Below are 16,439 nucleotides of genomic sequence, written 5' to 3'. Positions count from 1 at the left end.
CTGGAGCAAAGCAGCCCCAGAACCTGACCCGAGCGCAAACTTGCTGAGACTGGGAATGGCTCCAGAATGCCTTGGTAGTCTTGAGGTTTCAACGTACCACACACAGGTAGGAGAAACACCCTGTTTTATCCCTGACAGATTCAAGACACCCTGTGTCAGATGGAGCAAAGCAATCCCTGAACATAACCGAGACCAAGCTTTCTGAGCCTACGAATGCACATTTTGCTCCAGAATGCCTCGATTATCTTCATCATTTTACCCTGCACGCATTCAAGACACCCCCTTGCCAGATCCAGCAGGACATAACCAATCCTCCTCCATCACAATAGCTATAGTGTTCTTATTTCAGTGAACATTGTGGAGTTTTCTTTGTTTAACGGAAGGGTACCAACATTTTTGAGTACATAGTGCATCTTAGTGCTTTGAGAGGTGTGGCTGAAAGGATTTTCCTTTTCTAGAACTAGCATAACGTTGGAACATCAAAATCGCGTTAGAACAGGAGTGTCAAACTCATTGTAGTTCAGGGGCCGCATATCGCCTAATTTGATGTCAAGCAGGCTGGAGCAGTAGAATCATAGCATACTTAATATACATAAAATTCAATCTTTATATTTTTATGATTTGACAAAACAACCTCAGATTTCTTAAGAAATCTTTACTTCTATGTTTAATACCTGGTCACATTGATTGTATTCAACGGCACAAAATTTTAAGTCAAAGGTATTTGTAACTGAAAAATATAGTATTGCACTTAAAAGTAAATCAATTTATGAAGATCTAGAAATTATTTTTTATTCCATTTTCTACATGAGCGTAATCATCGTAAAAATGATCCCCCACCCCACATGTATTTTTTCACTTCACTTTTTCAATTCATCCTGCGGGCCGGATTGAACCCACTTGTGGGCTGGTTTTGGCCCGCTGGCCTTATGTTTGATAACACTGCTTTAGACCAAAAATTCAAAATGTAAACATTTGTAGATCTGTGGGAGAACAGTTAGAGGGGGTTTTTCTGAGGCGCTGTTATTTGATTACATACATTTCACTTAAATATTGTCTGCTTAAGCAGACACAATTGCTGTCGTCTGTCTATGCAACTCCATCTAAATTGATGTCTCAACATGGAGTCCAAACATGTAAAAGTGCACATTAGTGCCGCAGTTGCAGTGCGGCTCGTTCCTGGAACATGTTAACACCGCTGCTTTGTGCAGACAACTGTTTACGGCGTGCACCTGCCAATAACTACATGGGTGGTTGTTCTATACAATTGCTAACGCTCTCCATTAAGGCCAGAGGCTAAAAGCTTTGTTGCTACCGCTCCCCTTAAATTGATTAACTTACACATCTCCCAGCAGGAGAGATAGTTGAAATGAAGACGTTTTGTTGGACGCATTCAAGATCTGTAATGTGGAAGATGTTTTTTGTTTTGTCAGCAGGATAATGCAACAGGGACAAAAGTGATTTCCTTGATTTCAAATGATGACATTTCATAGATCAGGTCAGCAAAATGAGGCCCCGTGGTTAGCGCGTCTGCCCCACACTTCTGAGGTTTTGGGTTCGAATTTGGCCTTGCTGTGTGGAGTTTTCATGGTCTCCTTGTGCTTGTGTGGGTTCAATCTTGGTACGTTGGCTTCCTCACACATACCGAAAACGTGCACTTTGATTTCTTTAAAGACGGAATCAGGGATGTCCAAATGTTTTCCTCCGAGGTCCACATAGACAAATTGAAGGATACAAGGACCGCGTAGACATTCTTCAACTTTAATGTATTAAACATTCTCAAAGCAATCCAGCAAACAATTACAATTTTGATTTTACGCAGAGTGTACTTATTTAGGAAAAAAAACTGCTAGATCTCAGCTTTCCGTGTAAAGTAGATTTTGGAGTGGCTCACGTTTCTGTATCCCACTACGCTATATCCGCCCCTACAGTGAGCAGCAGCCTCCTTCAGACACAAAACAAGGCAAATCTGTTGTAAGATGACAATCTTGAAATCAGTGTGCACTTGAGGATCATTTATGTGAGAGGTTCACAAGTCGGAACTTGACGTGTAGCAGAACGTGGAGTCGACCATTTTTGCTTATGAAACTGAATTATCTTTATTCACAGAGGCGTTATGAAGTGAAATATTGTTTCTTTTTAAAACCGATTTATTAGTCATAATAGTAGTAGTTGTCGTGGGCGGACCCCCCTTTTTTCGACACCGCCTTTTCACTGAGCCATCGCCAAATATGACGTTTATTGATTATTTTCTTTACTATCTATTATTTTGGAACCCATGTATCTGAACAGTTAATGTGTTGTAACAATCAATACAAATTTAATGGTATCTATTTTACAATAATTTATGAGACCTTTGGTCTCTGGGTCCCCTTGAACCCCCGCACAATTGAGCAATTAACCCCCACGCCCCAGCTCCACATTAAAGCCTGTCCTCTCAGCTTCTGCATGCAGTATTCAATGCTTTCCTCCATGGCAGGAGCAGTAGGTAATGACTCCTGCCACGGTGGAACTTAATTTGTTATTGTAACGGAGCAGCTGTGCGGCATGCTGCAGAGAGCAGGTGGCGGCCTGGCAGGAGGAGGGGACGGAGGGGAAGGGTGGACGGTGGAGTCTGGAGGGGGGGTTGTAGGACCAGAGCTTGTGGCATATGTGGGTGGCTGTAGTGAGGTGGGATGATGATGATGATGATGGTGTGTGTGTGTGTGTGTGTGTGTGTGTCCTTCAGATAGGGGTGGTATAACCCCCAGCTCCGTCAGCCAGCATCCAAATATTATGCTTGTGAAGAGGAAATTCTTAAGGCTAATGTAAGGCTTCAAATTCTTAAGGCTAATGTAAAGACATACACTCCTGACCTCTTGAATCATCTTAATTATACTAATTGCTATGCTAGCCCTTCTGATTGTTTTGATTTGGACTGGGGGGGGGGGGGTGCTTGGTAGTGCAGAGTTGCCACACACACAGTAGCATTGCCTGATTCACTAGCCGCTGTCCTGTTCATCCTATCGTGTCTGGTTTTGTCCAGTCCTGTCCTGTTTGCCACTTGTTGCGTCCCTTCCTCACAGGGTGTAGAACTACCTCGCAAGTCCATTCTGAACAAAATTTGGAGGTAAAAAAAACAAAAAAACAAAGATCATGATCGCAAAGCAAAGCGCCTAAATGTAAATTCTGGAAACTACAAAATAAGCAAAAGAACTTAAATTGAAAACAGTGTTTTAGTGGTACACTCGCCTGACTTTGGTGTGGGCAGCCTGGGTTCAGTTCCCACTCAGTGACGGTGTGAATCGTTGTCTGTGTCTATGTGCCCTGTGATTGAATGGCGACCAGTTCAGGGTGTAGTCCGCCTTTCGCCCGAAGTCAGCTGGGATAGGGTCCAGCGCCCTGTGACCCTGAACAGGATAAGTGGTGTTGAGAATGGATGGGCATTTTTTCCGACCAGGGCCTGTTTTTCTAAAGATTTACCGTTTTTTTTTCTGTCAATATGGTGTGCTGTGTGTACATTAATGAGGAAAAAATTAACTTAAATAATTTTAGCAAATGGCTGCAATATAACAAAGAGAGAAACATTTAAGGGGGTCTGAAAACTTTCCGTACCCACTGTGTATATGTATTTATTTATATGATGTTCATTAATAATTTAATGAGCATTTGTGGGTTCAATGTTTCAGGTTTTTTTTTATTTTTTTTATATATATAAGAGTTTCTTGAAAGTCTGTCTTCGGGTGACGATCAGACAGTCTCCAATTACATAGAGTGGGATGTAATAGTAGGATTGCAATGCATAAACACGTCATTACAATCAAGCAGCAGCACCAGTCGAGAGAGGGGACCAAGGAACACTGTCCATATTTTCAGTGCATACTATTTACTGACGGCACACTGGCCGACTGGTTAGAGCGTCAAGCCTCACAGTTCTGAGGACCCGGGTTCAATCCCCGGCCCCGCCTGTGTGGAGTTTGCATGTTCTCCCCGTGCCTGCGTGGGTTTTCTCCGGGCACTCCGGTTTCCTCCCACATCCCAAAAACATGTACATTCATTGAAAACTCTAAATTGCCCGTAGGTGTGAATGTGAGTGCGGATGGTTGTTTGTTTGTATGTGACCTGCGATTGGCTGGCAACCAGTTCAGGGTGTACCCCGCCTCCTGCCCGATGATAGCTCCAGCACGCCCGCAACCCTGGTGAGGTTGAAGCGGCTCGGAAAATGGATGGATGGATACTATTTACTGACCTTAAATAGATTCTTAAATAGATATTTATTTTTCTGACATCATTTTACTTTTACTCCCTTCATTTGAACATACAGCAAATATATAGCCTTTCTCGTTCCTTTACTTTGTCAAAATAGGCTTGTCACCTTTTTTGCAGGCGCTGACACGGTGTAAAAAGATGTAAATAGAGAGAGGTAAGGTCAACCGTGATGGGGGACTGCGACGGATTGAGATCTTAGGGTCTTATAAGGTGGAGAGAAACAAAAGGGGAACCGCAGGGACATGGAAGAATATGAAGCAGGGAGTAATAATGACGACGGCAACAGATTAGGAGAAGAAAGATATTCCCTATCCATTTAAGAGAATTGTTTGACGTTGTCGGCTCCAATAATGATTCGTGGGAATTACATATATGGTGCCAGCCTAAAATAACCTTTTGGTGTTCAAAAATGATCTTCTTAATCTAAAAAAAGACACACAGTTTAGGTGTATTTTGTCAGTTGTTATCTTGATTTTTGTTAGTCAGTTCACAACATTAGCAAAGTTGTGGGCACACACTTTGAGTGCATGAAAGTCGAGCAAAACGGGTATTGTATATAAATGAATAACTATTTGTACATATGTACCTTTCACAGCTTGTACTTTTTTCTTTTTACTTAAGTATATTAGTTGAATCAGTACTTCTACTTTTACCAGAATCTCTTTTTACACTATTACATATTTATACATTTTGTACCCATTTTGTCAACATATTTTGACTCTTACGACTGAAAACTATCACGTATCTACAGGTGTGAATGCTCCAAGCTACACACTCTGACCCAAAACAAAAGTCTCCCATGTCCTTGGTGCCATTTTGTTTCTTATCACGGATACCCTGGATCAAAACGATCATGAAAATGCACAAATGACTAATAACCAGAGGGTTCCTTTTTTCTTATTTAAAAAAAAATTAATATATATATATATATATATATATATATATATATATATATATAGTCTGTGCTTGAATGAGCCACAAAACAAAACACAGCCGTCCTTTTGTCGAATGAGATCTTACGCCCATTAGGCTCCATTAAATAGTGAGAATAAACTATGCATAACACACACTCAATTGCAATATCCCATATGTAGTGCCCCTGCTCACTCTCACAACAGCTATTATGCTCCCATTTGTTTGAGTAGCAGCTTTTGGGTCCATGTATCTTTTCAGCCGAGGATTTGTAAAGCCTTAATCCACCAGGCAAAGTTTTTTTTTTTTTTTTTTTTTTTCTCTCTCCTTCTCTTTCCACCATCTGGAGTTTAAAGCTTTTCAAGAGAAAAACACCAGGCGGTGAGAAACCAGGCTGGAGCTTTTGCTTGATGCAAGAAGATTTTTTTGCCTCACTTTTTTTTTTTTTATGTTGTTGTTGTATTCTTGTTTATGCCCGCGTTAGTGCAGTGCTGCAATGCCAGCTGGGCCTGTTTGGGTCCAAGGGCATGACTGCAAGGCCCTCCCGCTGTGTCGCTGTGACCCCCGCCGAGGACTTCAGTCACTGTTTGCACACTAACAAGATGACATGCATACAGTGGTGATGATGATGTTGATAATGATGATGATGATGATGATGATGCCGATATAGTGGCCACCAGGGTGCAGCAGAGAGTGTTGTGTAAGTGTAACTGTATGTGGTCAACGGGTTGAATTTGTGCTCATTCTTTTCTATGGCTCCAGGGTGTAAGTGGGGTCGCAAAAGACTGGAAAGTGCATGGTAAATTCCCAGAAACATTCCATGCGGAAAGTTCATGAGGAATTTTGGCGGACCCCGAAGAGATTAGGATGGTGGCTAACATAGCAGCGGTTGAATCAGAACTATACATTTCTTCATATAGTATATATGTAGTATATACATATGTATGTAAGTATAACAAATGCTTCATTATTCTGCAATTAGTTGAATAGTTGGATTTAGCATTTATGGGAATTGGCTGAACATTTAGGCTAATTTATGCAAACTGTGTCATTTACAAATTTGTATTCAAGTAGACACACGGGCCAATTATTATGTTGTACATACATGTGCTATACAAACAACTTTCATGTCCTGCCTGCAAGTACATTTATTTAAAATCTCTTTTAAAATAAATGTATTCCATAGTCATTTAGTTCAATAAATCAATGAAATTAATTAATACACATTTTATAAATATGACCTTTTAATTGGTGAAATGCATGCCAACAATTATAAATACAAATGTATTTTTTAATGTATACATATATGTAACTTTCACATCATAACTACAAACTAATTTGTTTCAAATTGATTGTTAATACATAATTTAATACAGTGATTAAATTCCTTTAAAATTTTACAAATATTCCCTTTTTTGCTTTTGCAATGTACACGTCTTATTGTTTTTTTTAGTTGTATTGCTGTTGTTCTATATTTGTATAATTATTTGTATCATTATTATTTTTAATATTATTGTTATTGTTATGTCATTTTGTAATACCTGTAATATCCGTTGTTATGTTGTCTTTTTTGACTGGCAATGATTTGTGGGTAGTGCTTTGAGGGCTGTCATTAAACAACAAGAAACATGAACACTGAAAACAATAAACCTATTCCAAATTTGACAACTGGGGTCGTAGTTATCGAGTAACTTTCAGTCATGCAGGTTTTCCACTTTATTTGTCCTTACTAGTTTTTGTTACTTCCCACGGAAAGTGTCCAATTCCTATAAATGTGCAGCCCGATAGGTGTAAGGCAAAAAAAAAAAAAAAACGTCTTTATGTATTAACCACACGTGACGTGTCGACTAACGTGACGCTATGCAGAAAGCTAAACGGGCCCGTGGGGAAAAAAGTGTATTTTTCCAGCGAGCATCAAGGCGCGCCATCTCGCACACTCGTCAATCATTTCCATGTAGATCCCCTTGATTCAATTAGCCCCCCTTGGAAACGTGGATCGTTTTGGAAGGAAGCCCCGCCGATCATTTTTCCCATTCGCCTTCTATTCTTTGGGCTGAGTCAGATTCCAATCGCCTGACGTGAAAAAAGGGGAAATAAACGAAAAAAGGCCCTGCTGGTTTCCATTAGAGTTCTAATTGGTTTTGGCTTTCGCTGGGCGGTCAGCGCCTGTGCCAGACGACGGCCTTTTGTGTTTTGCCATGTGGAGAGAATGTTCTGGAGGTAGACAGCGGTACCTGCAGTCATCCCCTTCAACCCCTCCGAGCTGTTGTTCGGTTGTTTCTGTCATGATTTGTGTGTTTTCTGCTCGTGGCCAATATTTGTTACAGTGTGCGTCATGCATGCGGTTGCATGTGTTTTGTTTGTGTGTGTGTGTGTGTGTGTGTGTGTGAGGGAGGGTTTGTGAGCCCGCAAAGTATCACTCTCACTCCCCCGGTCACCGCGTAGGTCTTTTCCACCGGGACGGCCACCTGTTAATGTTTTGCTCCGGGGCCCCCCGAGGCTACACCGACTCCAGAACCTTCCAGATTTGCTCATCATGGTCCATCAAACCATTCAAATCTGGCTCACATTTACCATCACAGGAACCAATCTGGGTTGGATTTTGCACTTCAGCTGAGTCAAGATGCTGATCCAAGTTTGATTAATGACTCACCGGCAACAATTTTGTTCGGCGAGCTTGCCCGGCTGGATTCCCTTTTTAAGATGTTTGCAAAGTGCGGCTCTCGTGAGAATGGAGAGAATTTATGGGGTCATTTCGTAGCCCAATTCTCCATGTGAGATCACCACAACAAAGGAATCTGGCTACTTCTGTTCGAATGATGAAGTGGCTAACCGGCAAATTAGCCAGAACTTGCCATGGGTTTGTCACGCATGTATTCTTAAGTCGTAAGCAAACATTCCCATGCAGAGGCGTAGCATGGGTTGCCTGCACTGGACTGAGTCAGACTATTTGGTCAAGATTTGACAAGGGAGTCGAATTTCATGTTTTTGCTGCCATGTTCCACGCACAAAAAATGTTTAACACTTTTTTGGGGGCAATTTAGTGCTATCAGTCTGTCGGGTCCAAATTTTGTAGTAACCTGATTAAATTTATAGGACTAGTTAGTCACCTAGAAATAGTCAACATGACTACTTCCGACAAAATGATGGCATCAAAGCGAGATGGCAGACTTCCTATTTTTTTTGGGCCACAGCTTCTTGAGACTTTTTTTCTGGGTCTATTAGCGACCAAATTTCAGGTCACTGAGTGAAACTAACTTTGGGGGCTGAATTAAAAAAAAATAAAAATCTGAAATGTTTAAAAAATATCAGTTTACTTGTATAAGTAGACTCGTTGTTACTCACAACTAACTCATTTGAGCAAATTCCCTAATTCCTAGGAGTTCATCAAAGCACTGTAATTTTCCCAAAACGGCTACTTCAAACCAACAATGGATGACGACTTGTTCAATTTTGGCCAAGGGTTCTTGAGACCTTTTCGTACATCTTGTTATGACAGACATATCCCCCCCCCAAATTTCATATTGGTCAGCCAAACTGGCATCAGGGGCTGAATTTCTTTTTACAGTTTCCAGGGGTTGCTACTGAGTGAGTTGTGGAGGGTCGTGTTTTGGACCACTAAAATACATTTACATTTTCACCAGGATACGTGAGATTGCAAGAATGAGGAACTTTATTCGCATGTCGTTTGAACCCTCACAACCCAGTCATGCAATTTTGACGCCATTTTTAGTCGGCCCAACTGTTTAGGATAGCTGCTTCCAATTGGGCCTCATTTGGGCCAATTCCCAAAAGGGCGACTGCCTTGTTCACTTTCAGGCATAGGTCCTTGAGACTTTTTTCTGCGTCCTGTTCTGATGGACACGGCCACCCAATTTTATATTGATGATGAAACTGGTGACACGGGGTGATTTTGTTTTTGTTATTGTTTTTTAAATAACTTTCCAGGAGGCTTTACTGAGTGACATGTCAAGGCCCTAAAAACTAATCATCTTTTTGTACTGTCGAGGAGCTTCCTAGTGTTTGCAAAGAAAAAAAAAAACAACGTCGGCCTTGTCAACCCGATAGGAAATGTCGAGTTGCGTGTTTTGCGAGACCTTGTGCACTCTCGCCAACGTCTGTTTCCAATCGAGTGCGCTGTCTCACTCTCCTCGTCGATGACTGCAGACAGTGTGGCAACTCCGAGCGAGCGAAGGAGCGAGCGACTAGTTAAAAGTGTGGGGTAGGTGATGGGTTGAGGGGGAAGGGAGAAAAAAAAAAACTGTGAGAGAAACGAGTCGAAAGGGATTAGCTGTCAGGGAGAATGTGAGGCTAATTGAAGCCAGTTCTCGCACAGCTGCGTCTTGTTGCCGCACGGCGCTACGACGGAGGATGGGATCCAGATGTGCTCCCGTGCCGGGGTATCGCCCGCCAACAACAATCCTCACAAATACCAGCCTTGCTTAAAGGAGTCCGGGGCTATTTAGGGTGCCCTGACAAAACATAGCTTCTTCCACCCCAACTCGCCCTCACGGAACATAACCCGACCCCCACCTTTTATGCTTGATCGTGGGTCCCCCGGTTCTGCTCGGTGTGCTGTCAAAGTGGTGTAAACATTACCTTGACCCATGTGACCATTCCCAAAAATCTTTTTAAGTGTCGAATGCAGAGTTTAGCATGTTTCCACAAGGCTTTTAGAGGTTTTTCAACCTTACTTCTGTGCTCTCATCTATTTAAAAGTGTTTTTTTGTTGTTGTTGTTGTTGTTGTTTTTTATCTAGACTGGTTGCCAGTCATGTCAATCCATCAATTTTCTATAGTCTTCATGAGAGTCAAAAGTGTGCTTGAATCTATCCTGGCTAACGTTTGGCGAGAGAATAGGGGCCAACCCTGGACTGGTTGACATTCAAACACGGCACATCCATCTGTTGTCAATCACAGGGCATATCCATCCATTTTCTATTGCGGTTGTCTTCATTTGGGTGAGTAGGGAACTGGAGCTCATCCCGTCTGAGTTGTGGTGAGAGAAGCGGGGTCTACCATGGAGCGGTTGCCACACAAGCACGTTGTTCATGCATCTATTTCCTATAGTGCTTGTCCTCATTAAGGTCACACATGAGCTGGAGTCTATCCCAGCTAACTTTTGGCGATAGATGTGGGGTGAACGCTGGACTGGTCCCCAGTCAATCAAAGGGCATGTTCATCCATCCATTTTCAATGATTGGTTATCCTCTTTAGGGTTGCAGGTGGACTGGACCTTATCCCAACTGACTTTCTGGCGAGAGAAGTGGGGTCCACCCTGGACTGGTTGCCAGTCTATCACAGTGGTCTAAACATCGCCTTGGCACATGAGACCGTGGTGGTGTGCAGCATTTAGCATATTTTCACATGGCTTTTGGAAAGTTTTTGCCTTGAAGGGAGGAAACTTTCCTTTTGTGTGCTCATCTTTTTTTAAAGTGTTTTTTTTTTTTTTTTTTTTTTTTTAAATCAAGAAACTTGTCCCCCCCAACCAGACGTCTGGAATCAGGGGCCGCAGTTTTTGCGCAGGCATTTAGCTGCCCGTCTCCAACCGAGTGGCGCTACAAAAGGGCTCGGCCGCTATAGAGTGAATCAGAGCGGTGGAGTGAAAGCAACTTATCGTCCTATTGTGCTTTTCTCACTCCCCCTTCATCCCCTGTGTTTCCCGACTTCACGGGTTTCACCCCGTATCCATCATCTGCAACTCAGCCCACACAAAAGACGTACTCATGGCCCCCATGTTTTCCTGTACCCGTTATATTCCCAGATTGCATCGATCCATTTTTGTATACATTCACACCTACCGACTATTTAGAGTCTTAGATTGAATGAACCTTCGATTCATGTTGTTGGAAAGTGGGAGAATTCATGCAGACGTGGGGAGATTTGAACCCTGAACCTCAGAACTGTGCGGCAGACATGCACTAGGACACAGTGCTGACCTTGAAGTGTACCACAACTGTCCTTCACTGGACATTTTAGTAGGTATGCCTTCGCCTTCTAAGACTTAGGATTTCGCCACGTTTAGAGACATAAATATCAATTTTTTTCCATGAATAAAGTGCTCGTCTTAAATTCACATTTCTTCCACTAATTAAATGTTTTTGATTCAAAAATATCCATTTTTTTCATTAAAAAAGGGCATAGGATTTTGAGAATAATGTCTTCATTTCACAGGCATTGGGGATTATTTTTATCTGAACAAAATATAATAAATGAAACAATGCAGTATATATAGAGGACTCTGCATCTGTTTGCACAATTGTCAAAAAAAAATGTACCAGCATTACCAGATTACCAGATAACTAGCAACCCTTTACTGCTCAGTGACTGTTTTTTTTTTTTTTGTCAATGTCTTAATGTCTCAAAAGTGTTCTCTGTCAATTGACTGTCTTTTGTCGTACTAGAGCGGCTCCAACTACCGGACACACATTTTTGGACATACTTGGCAAATAAAGATGATTCTGATTCTGATAAAAAAAAAATTTCCTTGTTAAAATTCAACTTGAATCTTGTCATATTATGACTTTTTTGCCTCAAACAAGGCAAATTTAGTCTCAGAATATTACAATGCCATATCATGAAAAAATACAACCTTATTTTTGGAAGATGACACCTTTGTTTAAAAAAAATGCAGTTCTGTGCCACAGCAAACTACCACAATAATGAACCAATTCTATTGGCTCTTCTCAGAATGAAGTGTCCAGTAGATATCACTTCTCATCTGTTCTCCATTCATGGCTTCAACATTGGCTAGCGTAAAGAACTTTCACTATCTGATTGAAAGGTCCGCCGTGATCACTTGACAGAATCATGCACCTCTTAGGGTCTCAAACCCACCGCCTCCCTTTCAAGACAGTGTTTTACAACTTCGCTGCTTGTCAAAAGTTGCCATTTATCATCCTCGTCGTCTTCCCCGGATGGGAAGCACATGCAAGGACGAGCATCTCCAGTTAAAAAAAAAAACAAAGAAACGTGACAAGATAATGACCGAGATGACACGTAAGCTCATCAGGCACAAGAACCGCAGAGGAGCTATATTATTTCCTGGCTTGTTCGCCCCCCACCACCCAGCCAGCCTGTGGGGAGATTTATCACTTTAGTCAAGTTCACCTCATGTTGTAGTGGTTCTCTCTTCACTCCTGCTGGAATATTTTCAGCCAGCTGTCACAAAGGCTGGATTTACATTGCAAAGCCAATCCCTATTAAACGCCTATATTGCTTTTTTTCTCGAACTATTTCCATGTACCTATACATTTCAAGTGACGCATATCCCATTTGGCTTTGTATACACTGATGTAACACGTGAAACCATCTGCATGCGCAGAAGCTCCAATTGCATATTCATATTACTTACTGTATGTGTGTAGTTGCCTGTTGTCAAGCTCAACATGTTCTCTCTGTCATAATGAAATATCAATGGATATGAAAGCCTTTCAAAAATTTGAAATATATATTTGCCAAAGAGTACACAGTCAGCTTGCTAACTGAATCGTGTTGCAAAGTGAAGGTTCCGACATGTGCTCATAAAATGCAAACATTAGCCAAAGAATGTCCACCATGTCAGCAAGCTTGAGAATTTTCAAGAATAATTATTATTAATCATAATTATTAGGGTTTAAAAAAAAACAAAAAACTTTTGATGGGTTTAAATTTTTTTTTCAAAGAATTAGATTTTTGCCACAGTAACTTGGGACTTGCTTGAAACTCGAAAGTTAAGACTTGAGACTTGCACAGATGTGACTTATTCATCACCAATTGGTGTATTCTGCTCAAGGATATTGTATGTAAAATATATACATATTGATTTTTATCCACAGTTGGAAGAGGCCTTTTTTCTAATCGGAAGATAGCCGATTCTATGTGGGGGTTTTCTATTTACGCTGCCATGACGCATATCCCAATTGTGCCACTTGAAAGAAAAAAAAAGAGAGAATTTTGTCACTTGTGGTGTAGTGTAAATCCAACCAAAGTTTCTGTGTAGCTCAGACCGGCGTTGAGCTCAGTATCTTCCTCCCACGGGTGGAATGCGTTCTGGCCGCCGTTGTTTATTAGTCTTGTCAGTTTGTGTCTCTGCTTCTTGTCCTTGCTCGGGGGTCCTTGTTGAGTTCTGGAGCGAGATGTCACCGTGGGGGCCGCAACAACAGCCCAGCAGGGGGGGGGGGGGGGGGGCTGCCGCAGTACATCCCTGGAGACATTTGCGCAGTGTTGAGGTGCAAAACCTGAGAGATATTCAGGTTAGCTGTAATATTCAAGTCATCGGTTATATTACAGTATATTTGTGTTTGAATTGTAATGCGTTACACTACTTGCGTTATTTTCATCTGCACAACAGTGGAAGTTTCTGTGAAAGTGGATTAAGGTCACACTTTTCAATTTTTTGATATTTAAATTCATACAATATAGGTATACAGTATACAACAATTAAGTCATAAGAGGACAATGAAGTTCTATTTTTTCACCAAATACGTCGTAATGTTAGAAGAATACATCTTTTTTTTCAAGAATGAAGTCACATTTTTTTAATAGTATTAAAAAAAATCTGTAACGTTAAGAGTATAAATGTGTATTTTTTTCAAGAAGTCATTTTTTTTTAGAACAAAGTCACAATTTTTTAAGGTATAATATTATGAGACTAAAGTCATAATTTAACAAGAAGTGTTTTAATTTTGGGAATAATGAGAAAATAAATTCCTGTATTACCCTTTTCCTCATTAAAATTCATCTTTAATCTTGAAATATTCTGTCTTTTTTGATGAAGGAATACAAATTCCTTTTTATCTTGAAAAAAAAAAGTTATTTTTGTCGTAATATTCTGCCTTTTTAAATACATTTTAAAAAATACGTTATTCTCAGGCGGCACGGTGGACGACTGGTTAGAGCGTCTGTCTCACAGTTCTGAGGACCGGGGTTCAATCCCTGTGTGGAGTTTGCATGTTCTCCCCGTGCCTGCTAGGTTTTCTCCGGGCACTCCGGTTTCCTCCCACATCCCAAAAACATGCATGGTAGGTTAATTGACGACTCTAAATTGCCCGTAGATGTGAATGTGAGTGCGAATTGTTGTTTGTTTGTATGTGCCCTGCGATTGGCTGGCAACCAGTTCAGGGTGTACCCCGCCTCCTGCCCAATGATAGCTGGGATAGGCTCACGCATGCCCGCGACCCTCGTGAGGAGAAGCGGCTCAGAAAAAGGATGGATGGATGGATGGACGTTATTCTCAAGGCTTTTTTTCTCAAAAATCATTTTTTTTGATTATAAAAAATACTTTACTCTCATAACATTACAACCTTTTTGTAGAAATGATTCGACTTTTTATTAAAAAAAGGTCATCAGAATCAGATCAGAATCATCTTTATTTGCCAAGTATGTCAAGCATTCTCATAAGCTAATGCCTTTTTCTCCAAAAATTTGGGTTATTCTCTATATTATTCATATACAGTGGTGCCTTGAGATACAAATGTAATACGCTCATAACGCTCTGAAAACTACATATATACTGTATACTGTTCATTAAGACATCTTACCATTTTACGGCTTGTCAGTACAGCACTAATAGTAGTCGATAAAGAGGATAAAGAATATATGTCTGTGAGAGTACTGTTATATTGTCTATATGTGTGTTTCTGCAACATTTGTCTTCATCTATTGCTTAAAGGGGTTAGAGCACCGCAACATAGATGCTGTTTAGCATTAACATTAAGCTAGCGGACTGATATGCTAAGCTATGTGGTTGTTTTGTTTTAAACCTTATCGACGTATAATTCTCTTTATTTCATATTTACTTCCAACTGGGAGTGCCATTAAACAGCTTGAAGCCTGTTTTGGATGATTTTTTTCGTTGTTTTTTTTAGTTCACTATTTGCCAAAGTGCTGCTTATTGTGACGTGAGTTCAGTCAACTGCCGCCACGCAGCGCTTGTTTGTCAAGTCTGCACTCGCAAAGTCAAAGCAAAAAAAATATCGTCCGGACCTACCAATGACAGTAAAGTCAGACTATGTAGGGAGGGTGAGCTTACACTCACACTACCGAGACGGTGACAGGCAAAATAGTACTGACATTTTATTAGCAATACTGTGTTCCAGATAAAAGCCACTGAGGATATATATTCCGGGTTCTCTGGGAGAAGGAAAAACAGTGCAAGTTACTGTAAATACTCCTCTTGCATACATAGAGGATTGGATTGCAACTCCAAGACAAGTCCAAACATCCACGAGGTGCAACCTTGGGAAATACCAACACTTTTGTGTGTGTCTGTGTGTGTGTGTGTGTGTGTGTGTGTGTGTGTGTGCGCGTGCATGCGTGCGTGTGCGTGAAGCTTATCTTCCCCCGGGTTTAATTGAGCCCTTCACAAACCCCCCTCAAACTTATACAAGCGCACACGAACAGAGCGTCGGCGCAAAGCCCGCCGAAGGCTCTATCTGCTGTCGGGCCAGGTGTTCCCCTGTTCGCTGCCAGATGAGCCACCTGCACATCGCAGGTGTGATGGCCGCCAGGGAAGTGAACAACACAGCTGCTGCAGTGGCCTCGGGGACAGCCCCTCTTCCGCGGAATAAAAAACAAAAAACACACACACAAGATGGAAAGCTTATACTGAATGGTAGCAGGAAGTATAGGATAACGCAGCGTTGTCAACGCCTGACTTTCTTCTCTCTGCAAATGACAGAAAATATGTGTTGTGGTTCAGACCAGAGTGTTATGACTCTTGACGCTGCATGTAAGTGCATTTATTACTGATACTTGGGAAGAGGTGATATTTTGGGCTCGGGTTTCCTCTCCTTTAAGATGAATTTAATTGCCCTGAAGAGTAACAAAACAGATGGAAGCTTGTTTTTTTTTTCTCTAAAATGAGCTGAGGAAAGTTGGCGGTTGCTCCAGGATTGGAATCCTTATCATTTTTGTCCAAGATGTAATTGGCTGGTGACCAGTTCAGTCTGTACCCCGCTTCTCTCGCCAAAAGTCAGCGAGGAGAGTTTAGGCTGACCAGTGACTAAAAACTTTTTCATTCATTGGAGAATTTACTGCTTGCAGTTGAGTTAAGTTTCATATTTTCGCATATACACAAAAGAAAATACATTTTTCATTTTCTTCCTTTATGTATCCAATGTGAACCGAACCGTGACCTTGAAACCAGGGTACGTAGCGAGCCGTGATTTACAGTCGCCGATGCCGACATAAACAAACTTGCATGAAATTACAGTTCCAGTTTCCCAAACCAGGCATACCTCCAGCACGAGGCGAGGTGAGTGGATTTACTCACTCTATGTGTTATGACTGTGTGTGGGC

General features: G+C 41.3%; 1 protein-coding gene across 1 annotated transcript in view; it reads left to right on the top strand.

The window, feature by feature from the left end:
• The window catches only part of LOC133483307 (protein CBFA2T2-like), a 57,627-nt gene continuing 41,188 nt past the window's right edge, over positions 1–16,439 (top strand). Inside the window, exon 1 of the mRNA XM_061784331.1 lies at positions 1–106. The gene's annotated coding sequence lies outside the window, so the exon portion shown is untranslated. The remainder of the gene's footprint in view (positions 107–16,439) is intronic.

This window comes from Phyllopteryx taeniolatus, chromosome 9 (genome assembly GCF_024500385.1).
Source record: "Phyllopteryx taeniolatus isolate TA_2022b chromosome 9, UOR_Ptae_1.2, whole genome shotgun sequence".
NCBI lineage: Eukaryota > Metazoa > Chordata > Actinopteri > Syngnathiformes > Syngnathidae > Phyllopteryx > Phyllopteryx taeniolatus.
Note: the sequence above shows the minus strand (reverse complement) of the source record. Positions and strands in the feature narration are given on the sequence as shown.